Source organism: Chinchilla lanigera, unplaced genomic scaffold (genome assembly GCF_000276665.1).
Source record: "Chinchilla lanigera isolate Chin_1 unplaced genomic scaffold, ChiLan1.0 scaffold00032, whole genome shotgun sequence".
NCBI lineage: Eukaryota > Metazoa > Chordata > Mammalia > Rodentia > Chinchillidae > Chinchilla > Chinchilla lanigera.
Window position 1 is genome coordinate 16,226,221 of NW_004955433.1, and position 9,050 is coordinate 16,235,270.

The window sequence follows — 9,050 nt, forward strand, 5'->3', positions numbered from 1 at the left end:
ATAAATGTTCCTGGAGTTAATCTGACGGGAAATGTTGAAGATAGGGTTGAAAACTCATTTACTTTCTTAACTAATAGTTTGAGCCCGTCGACCAGATTGTTGGTTCCTGTTCTTAAAAAAGAATCCGCCACAAAAGCAGAGTAATTGTATTTTGCCTGTCAAATTGTCAAGAAGGAAATCCATAAATAGAATATGAAGTCTGCCCTGATCTGGATTTTTTTTTCTCCGTTTAGCGGGGACACATTTCATCAATGCCAGAGTCTGTTTGTGCTTGAGGAGCAACACGACCACACAGTCTCCCAAATTTCAGTGTTTCATCGATTCTCCTTCTTTGGGTCATTACTTAATTTGAACTCTTTGGATTTTGGTATGGATCATTAGCATTCCCTCTTTATTTTCATTTGGGCTATGAAGTAAGACACTTCTGAATATAAAACCCTTCAGTACCATAAGTCAGTGTTCATGTCTCTGGGTTTTTTATTTCTAGATTCACACTGATGTGATACCAAGGGCTAAGGCCAGGCATGAGGGTAAATAAATGTGACATAGACATTTCCAATTCAATGTGCCCGGAATTAGATAGCCTCTTGCTCAGCCTGACCTTCTCTAAAATGACTTGCTTCTTCCCCAAATGGCCTTTTTTTTGGGAATTGACGTATCATCCCCACCCCCATTATCAAACTGTTAATGACTTACTTTTGCTATCTCTCTTTTTTTACTTCTTGCCTACAGCCAGTGACAAACCCTATCATTTCCACTCCCTGTTATCTCTGTTTCCCATCTCCACCTTCGCTTTAGACACTCTTTCTCATGCTTCCTCTGTGCTTCCATGGCCCCATTTCTCTGACTGCACTTTTTCCTTTCTGTTTCATTTTCTATATCTCAGCCAGTTAGACTATTGCAGTGAGCAGTTTTCATCATGTCATCACGTTGTTAAGTCTTTGTGCCATTAAAACAAAGCTCACATCCTTAACATGACTCAGAAGGTCCCACATGGTGTGGTCCCCACCTATTTCTTTTTTGTTTTGTTTTGGTACCTGGAATCGAACTCAGGACCTCGAACTTGAGCAGGCAGGTGCTGTGCCGCTGAGCTATATCCCTGCTCCCTCCTATCCATAGATTCCTTATAGAGTCACCTCATTCTCTGTATTTCTACCCTCCCTGCACTTCCCTCGGTCCTTCTAACTTGCCAGATTCCCCTACTGATCTCCAAAGCTTTTCTGGCCCATGTCTACTCAGCCTTAGGCCTCAAAATCTGAGAAAGTTTCTGTAACTTCTCTGCAGCCCGACTGTCTTAGGTAAAGAAGGTTCCCTTGTTCATGACGCCTGTTATTTTTCTTCACTGGGCTTCTTCACTGCTGCTGGGTCGACGTGCGAGTAGTACTATTGTATTTGTCCTTCTCTTACCTGCTGGGGTCTGTAAGGAAAGCACTACTTTCTCTCATTCTCTGCCATTTCTCCATTGCTTTGGTGAGACCCTGGCAAGATACAGGTCCTGAATTCATATCAAATGCAGGGATTTTCAGAGCATTAAATACAAAATTAGATGAACATTGCATTTTGATTAACTCAGGCATATCACACCAAATTGTTTAATTGAAAAAGCTCACCAGTTTTGGCTCCTAGTAAACACTTGATAAAAATCAGAGATTTCCACAAATGTCACCATCACCATGATCTCACTGTTCTTCCTGGATTCCCTCAAATGACTCAGATGGGAAAGGAGCCCGGATTGGTAGATAAAAAACAGGAGATTTTGAATCTCAGTTAAATTTGAAATAACAAGTGACTTTTTAGTGCAAGTATATCCCATGCAATATTTAAGATGTATTTACACGAAACAATTTTTTATCTGAATTTCAAATTGAAGTGAACATTCCATATTTTTGTTTGCTGAATGTGGTAATACCACTACAAGAAGTGTCATTTGAATTTTTCAGATAGTCTAAAACAGTCATCACTGAAGTCTAACTTCAGTGAAGTTTATAGATATACCAAAGAGAGAGGAATAGAATGTAATAAAATCTTGGGGATCTTTATAATCGGAATGTTCATCATTTTTAGTTCATTGTTGTTATATAAGAGTTAGGACAATGCTTTAAAGAAGGAACAATGCTCGTTAATCACTATAGGAACAGATAAAGTCGGATTGGGAAATTGATCATCCAAATCTTCTGGGCGGGGGGGTGGTGGTGGTGTCCGTTCTACGTACCAGAATCAGCCACAGTGTGCTTGTCTTATCGTTGGGCCTTCTGGAACCAAGACTTATTTCAAATCACTAAAAACATGCATAGCTATACATGTAGTTGTATCTTTAAGATTTTGGGTATTTTTCTTTAACTTGTGACCTTATAATGGAAGGATAAATGAATAATTTTCCATAAATTATCTAAATGGTAAAAACATGCTTCTTCATTTTCTGTGTTAAGTCAAACTTAACTCTGAATTTTAAAAACATTGCATCAAAATATATTTATTTGAGGGTTTTTGTCCCAAAATATATTTAGGTATTTGCTTAAAACCCTATAATGTTTATTTAGAATGTAATGTTTTGATATAATTTACTATTTATGGCAATACAAATTATCACACTTAACTTAAAAATTTAATTTGTAAGCATACTTAACACTTACCTTGAAGATTAAATGTAGTCAGGTTGGTACTGTGATATCACTAAAGTAAGAGAGGGTCTGATTATAAAGTAAACACTCCCAATCTCTCCTTGGTGTAGGCAAGGGAAAGCCGGGTGTAAGTGAACTGACTCTATGTTCCAAGAATTTTGGAGCAGAGGAAAATCAGATCATCAAGTCCTGGGGTTTCATTTGATAGATTGGAAATACGTGCACAGAAAGGTTGGGTGTCTTCCGGGGGCTCACAGCACATCAGAACTTCTCCCCTAAGGAAATCTGATGTCTTCAAACGGTGCTGCATCAGAATTTATTTGCTACTTCCTGGTTGTAGACTCTTTTGAGTCAGTCTAAATCCAAGATGAATTGGATACCTTAGGCCGAGAGTCTTTTTTATGCCATCTGTTCTGTGCACCTGTGTGTCTGGACTGAATATAGACGCATGTGATGACTGCTTTCAGTGCGTCCTTGAAGGCCTAGGGGATGTATTGCTCAGTGGTATAGGTAGGCCTCGTATGCAGGAGGCCTTGGGGTCCATCATCAGCCCCTACTCCCCAGCCAAAACAGACAACCATAAACAAACTAAGACCCAAACCCAAACCCAAACCCAAAAAATCAAAACCAAGGAAAACAATTGAGGAAGATTTGGAATAACCCTCAAGCCGAATGAAAATCACTGAGGTGCGAGATTAACTCCATGACAAAAATGCCTTTATTCCTGTCTTGTAGAAGAGAGAGCTGGGGATCAGAGAAGTTAATTTAGCCTAGAGTAGCAGGATATGGGTGGAAAATGACACGCAAATTGTAAAATCTGTACTCTGTCTCTTCAAATTTTCAAAATCCCTCCTTCCTCCTTTTAAGCTTCCAACCTCCCATTTTATTTCACTGAAGCAAACTAAAGTAATCAGGAGAAAATTGTTCCAGCTTCCCCATGACAAATTTGACAAATGCCTACAACCTCTGCCAATCTCTTTTTGAAAGGAGTAAATATGGCGCTCTTCTCCCTCCCCCGCCCCCGCTTGTGTGTGAGACCTAATACTCTATTCTGCTCAGGAGCGTCAAGCCTGCTTTCACCGGTTCACCTGCTTTCCTCTTCTTGCTAGATTATTCTTATCAGTACCATGGTCTACTATATTTCACCTTTAGAAAGTCGTGTTTCAGATACTATCAGCTTTGTGCATTTTTCTTTACAGCGAACTCCTTAAAAGTGTTACCCGTATTTTCTGTTTATGTATCTTCACTAAACCCTCTCAGCGCAATCCATTTCTCCCTCCCTGCTCCGATACCACACTTGCCCTGGTTACCGGTGCCTTTATTTGGCTGAATCTGTTGGTCAGTTTTCTAACTTCATCTCATGTGGCCTTTCAGTAGCTTCGAAGCCACTGATTATCCCTTCCTTACTGAAAGATTTTTTCCTTCACATAATTTTAAGACACTCCACCCTCCTGTTTTTCCCTCCCACATCATAGACTACTTTTTCTAAGATTTCTTTCAGCCTGTTCTCCCCTTTCCTGCCTCGATGTTGGGCCAGATAGGGTTCAGGCCTCATTCTTTCTCTTCTTAGCCTAGAAGATATCATTTGATTCCAAGACTTTAATTCTCCTCTGTGTTCTGAGGGCTCCTAGTTATATGGGAAAGACTTTTTTTTTTTGCTCAGAAAACACATAGCAAACTCAAATGAGAGGGCGTGATGGAATCTCACCTCCTCCTCCCGATTGTCTTGCCCCACTCTCATTACTTTCCTTCTTTGTGGTTAGTAATGTGTTATTCTTTTTCAGACTCAAAGTCCACAGACTCTTTTGGTTGATATGCAGAGTGTATTTTACATATAAATGTCCCTCCCCAAAGGGCCCTTTATGAGCTACACTGGAATGTCACTACCAGTGCCAAGACTTCAAACAATTTTATAAAGATTTGAATTAAAAGTAGGAAATGAAAGCTGCTCATTGCAAATTGGCTTCTCTGCCTTCCCAGGAGTCAATTTCTAGTTTCAAACAGTTAGGAAGATCGGGAGTATTACTTTTTTGCTTATTAAATGTATGAGTGACACTGAAATTTCAGGTTGTGTTTTACACAGTCCTGTGGTATAAAGCCGCAGATGCTTGTCATGATATGCATGGTTGTTTAAAATGGATAAAATATCTGAAGAATCATTTATCTCCTGTGAAACGTAGATCAAATCAATTAGTATACATCAAAACACAATATGGCCAGGTTTTTGTGGATCATCTGCAAGATTGATAGAGGTGCCTCCATCTTCTTTTATTATGTGGTAAATTTTTATGGATTGTTTAGATTTGTCCTTTTCAAACTTCAGTGGTGATATCTATAGTGGTTTAATATATTAGTGGTTTACAAAAGTGCTAAAATTCAACTGTTAAACAGGGCACATTGTTCTGGACTGTCTATTTTAACTGACAATTAATTATGAAGGGAAATATTTTAAATAGTAAAATAGACTTATTATTCAACATACCTGTACTGATACACAATATTTAAAGGGCCAAATGTAATTGGGGTGATCACTTAAGATTTTCTTGACATCCTCTACCTCCAGGGTTGGGAATTTACTTTCCCTGGATCTAGAACTACAGTCGTGAGAAGCTGGAGCAGCACATACACGCCTGCTCATTCATCTAAATAGATCATGCTTATTCATTTAACTTTTTTATTAACATGTAAAAATATTACATGTTGATGGAGTTCAGTGTGACATTTCAGCCCTTGAAAGCAGTGTCTGCTGGTCAAATCAGGGAAATTACATTTCCCTCTCCTTAACATTTCTTTGTTTGGAGCCTTTGAACTCTTTCCCTGTAGATTTTCATAAAATACATAAATAGGTGATTGCAAGTTATGGCCATCCCATTGTGCTGTGGATTGCTAGAACTTATTCTTTATACTTGGCTGTGTTTTGGTATCCATTGACCAACCTCTGTCTCCTCTTCTCACTATTTTCCACCCCTAGTAATCATAATTCTATATTCAGGTAGACTTTTTAAGGTTTCTATATATGAGAGACAACAGCTGGTGTTCGTTTTTCTGTATCTGTATTACTTCAGTTAACATAATGCCATCCAGTTCCATCCATTTTGTTGCAAGTAACAGGATCATTTTTATTTGTGGCTGTATAATATTTCATTGTGTACTTATGCCACATTTTCCTTGTCTACTCATCTGTCAGTGAGCACCTAGGTTGGTTCCATGTCTTAGCTATTGTGCATACTGCACTTACAAATATGGGCAGGAAGGTATCTCTTTGATATTCTTGCTTCATAGCCTTTGGATATACACCAAAAGGGGCATGGTTGGGTCATATACCATGTTTATTTCTAATAGACTCTAAATTCTCCCAAATCAGGGATTATATCTTCATTTATTTCATAGGCTGGGAAGTAACACGATGCTTGGTACACGGATATAACTCTAATAAAATTTGTTGGCTGGAACTGAACTAGATAATTTTCAAAAATAATTTCTACCGTGGGAAGAATGTCTACAGACATAAGAAGGTTGTACTGTTCTCAGGAAAAAATGAATTTCCTGATTCCTACCTGAGGGTGTGGTTGGTTGGAACTAAGATGGAATTTGGGGATCACTGGCAAGGCCAAGGGGTGCGCAGGCAGCTTGTGTGGTGATTGCCGGAAAGTCACTGGGGTATTGCTAACAGGCACAGTCACTAAGGTACAAGGATTTGCTGCACAATCCCAGACTCAAGTGTCATGGGCAAGTAAGGGGGAGCAACAACACTGGCAAAAGAGAGAAATAATTCATAGTGTGTTCACTTCACACAGCGATGAGAACAAACAAGCTGCCGTTATATAGAAAATGGATTAACCTCATGAATTTAAAGATCACTGTCTGCAATTCCATTTACAAAAAATTCCAAAAGAGAGACAAAACATACATGATATAAGAAACCAGCACGGTCCATATAATAATTACTTTCGGCAGGGAGATTTGTGAGAGACACAAAGAGGCTTAACTGTATCAATGTTGTGTTTCTTTGATTGGAGGCTGGTTGTGCAGAAATGTTTGGTTTGTGAAAAATCTATCAGTTTGTGCCTATAGGATTGGAGGACTTTGCTGAATGTATGTTGTCCATCCATAAAAATTAAAATAACTAACTAAAGTAAGTTGGGATTTTGCTTTAGAGAACACCCAGAAGAGACAGCATAATGAGGAAGGCTGAATTGGAGAAGGACAAGGATCTGTGGCTGAAAGAGCTAGGGTTATTTCACCTCACTTGGACCTGTGCCTCCCAAGCTTTATCCTTTTTCATCAAGCACTAAGTATTCTGGATATCAGGCCAACAGTAAGGGTTAGGCTGTCGGAGGGACACATTAATGAGAAGGCTTTAAAAGTAATTTGCAATTTCTATCTGAGCATGCAGCAGTGCAGGCATAATTTTTAGTCCTTCTTCCGGTGTGTTCCGGGGCAGATCTGGGACTCCTTCCTTTACTTAGATACGGGGAATTTCTGCTAGCTGTGGTTGAGAAGTCATTTTAATACTCATAGGAAGGCTGATAATGATCAGGAAGAGCTTGAAATTATTCAGAGTGGGCCTTATCCTAGGCTTTACCCTAGTCACTCCAGGAAGAAGATGAATGTTGATCCCTTTATCCCTTTTATTTGTGAGCACATGAGGTTAGAACCAATCCCTTTTTCAAAGGGGTGAAAACTGTACTTTTTCTAATCTTCAACAGGGACTCAAAATAACACAGGTGATTTCCCTCCTCCCTTTCTCTCTCTCTCTCTTTGTCTTTCTCTGTCTCTCTCTTTGTTTTTGTCTTGGCTGTCTTTTGTGTGTTGTGTGTGGCCTGCTATAGAGATGCCAGAAGTTGTAGTTAAGGGATGGTGAATTTTTGCTTCATGAAAGTTTTTTTTTAAAAATTAAATTGTGTATGTGTGTGTGTGTGTGTTTCTTTCAGTGCTATAGTTGAACAAATAACCTTGCTCTGCTAGGCAAGCACCCTACCACTGAGCTATATGCCCAGTCCATAATAGGTTTAATGTGGTAAAATACATTTAACATAAAACTAACCATGTTCACCATTTTAAAGTATAAGTTCAGTAGTGCTGACTTTTTGTTACTGTGACTACATATCTGACACAAACAGGGTTAAAAAGGTTTTTTCGGCTCACAGTTTTGGATGTTTCAGTCCATGGTCTGCTGGTTCCATTGCTGTAGGCTTGAGTGAAGCTGAACTTTATGGCAGAAAGGTATGGTGGAACACAGCTGATGATTGCATCTTATCCAGGAAACAGAGAGACAGAGAAAGAGCCAGAAGGGGAGGAAGAAGCCAGGGGCCAGATAAAGACCTCAGGGTTGAACCTTCATGATCTACTCCCTGACTAAGCCTAAACTTCTGATGCTGTGATAAATCCACTGATGGAGTTAGAGCAATCATGATCCAATCACCTTCCAAAAGCTGCTCATCAGCCACAAAACTTCCAACACAATGAAGACTTTTGGGGGACAAATCAGATCCCAAATATAGCAAGTATGTTTACCAACCTCCAGGGCTTTTTTGCTTTGTGAAATCTCAACTCCAACTCTCTTTCCCTTCCTTGAAGGCTCTAGAAACTACCATTTTAACTTTGTATTCCTATGAGTTTGACATCTGTACATGTCTTATATAAATGGAACAATATAATAAAGCTTTTTAAAAAAACTCCTTGTCCTGAGCCTGGCTTAGACAAAGACTATGACTGAAACCATTTTACTGATCACATAGTGTTGAGTTTAGAATGCTGACTGGGCCATTCTGGAAGTTACAGCAAAAAACACACGTAGTCAAGACCATAGGTGAAAGCAAATGTGCTTATTAGATGGTCCATGCCTTAAATGCATTGTCATGATCTTCTTGAACTTTGGCCAGCTACATATGCAATGGGAAAATGAGGAAGAGGATAATCCAAGATCCCATGTAGAGGGCTTGATGGCATCATGTGACATCTACACTCTTTCCTCAAAAGGGAGAAATGGTGTGGTGGATTGACAACTAGTGATCAACTTGTGACACCCAGCTGACCTGAACCAGCATGGTGCTGGTTGTGAGAGGCCTACCTGAGGATTGTTGCCAGCAGCATAAGAGGCAGAACTGAAGAGGAAGAAGTTTAAAAGCTGTTGGGAGCTGTTGGAGCTGTTGGTTTTCCTGGGGCTGCTGTGGGTTTTCTTGGAGGACCTTGTCATGCTGCCTTTCCTGATGAGTTCAGCTATTCTTACTGTTGAAGGAGCTCAGGACCTTGGTGGGAATGGCTACAGTTTATTTTGGGGGAACTCTACTCCTTACTTTGAGCATCACTTCCTGGCTCAGAAGAAGATGATGCCCTCCTTGGTCTCCTGGAGAAGTTTGTCATGCTGACTTTCCTGATAGGAGCTCAACTATTATCATCGAAGGAGCTCAGGACCTCACTGTTGCT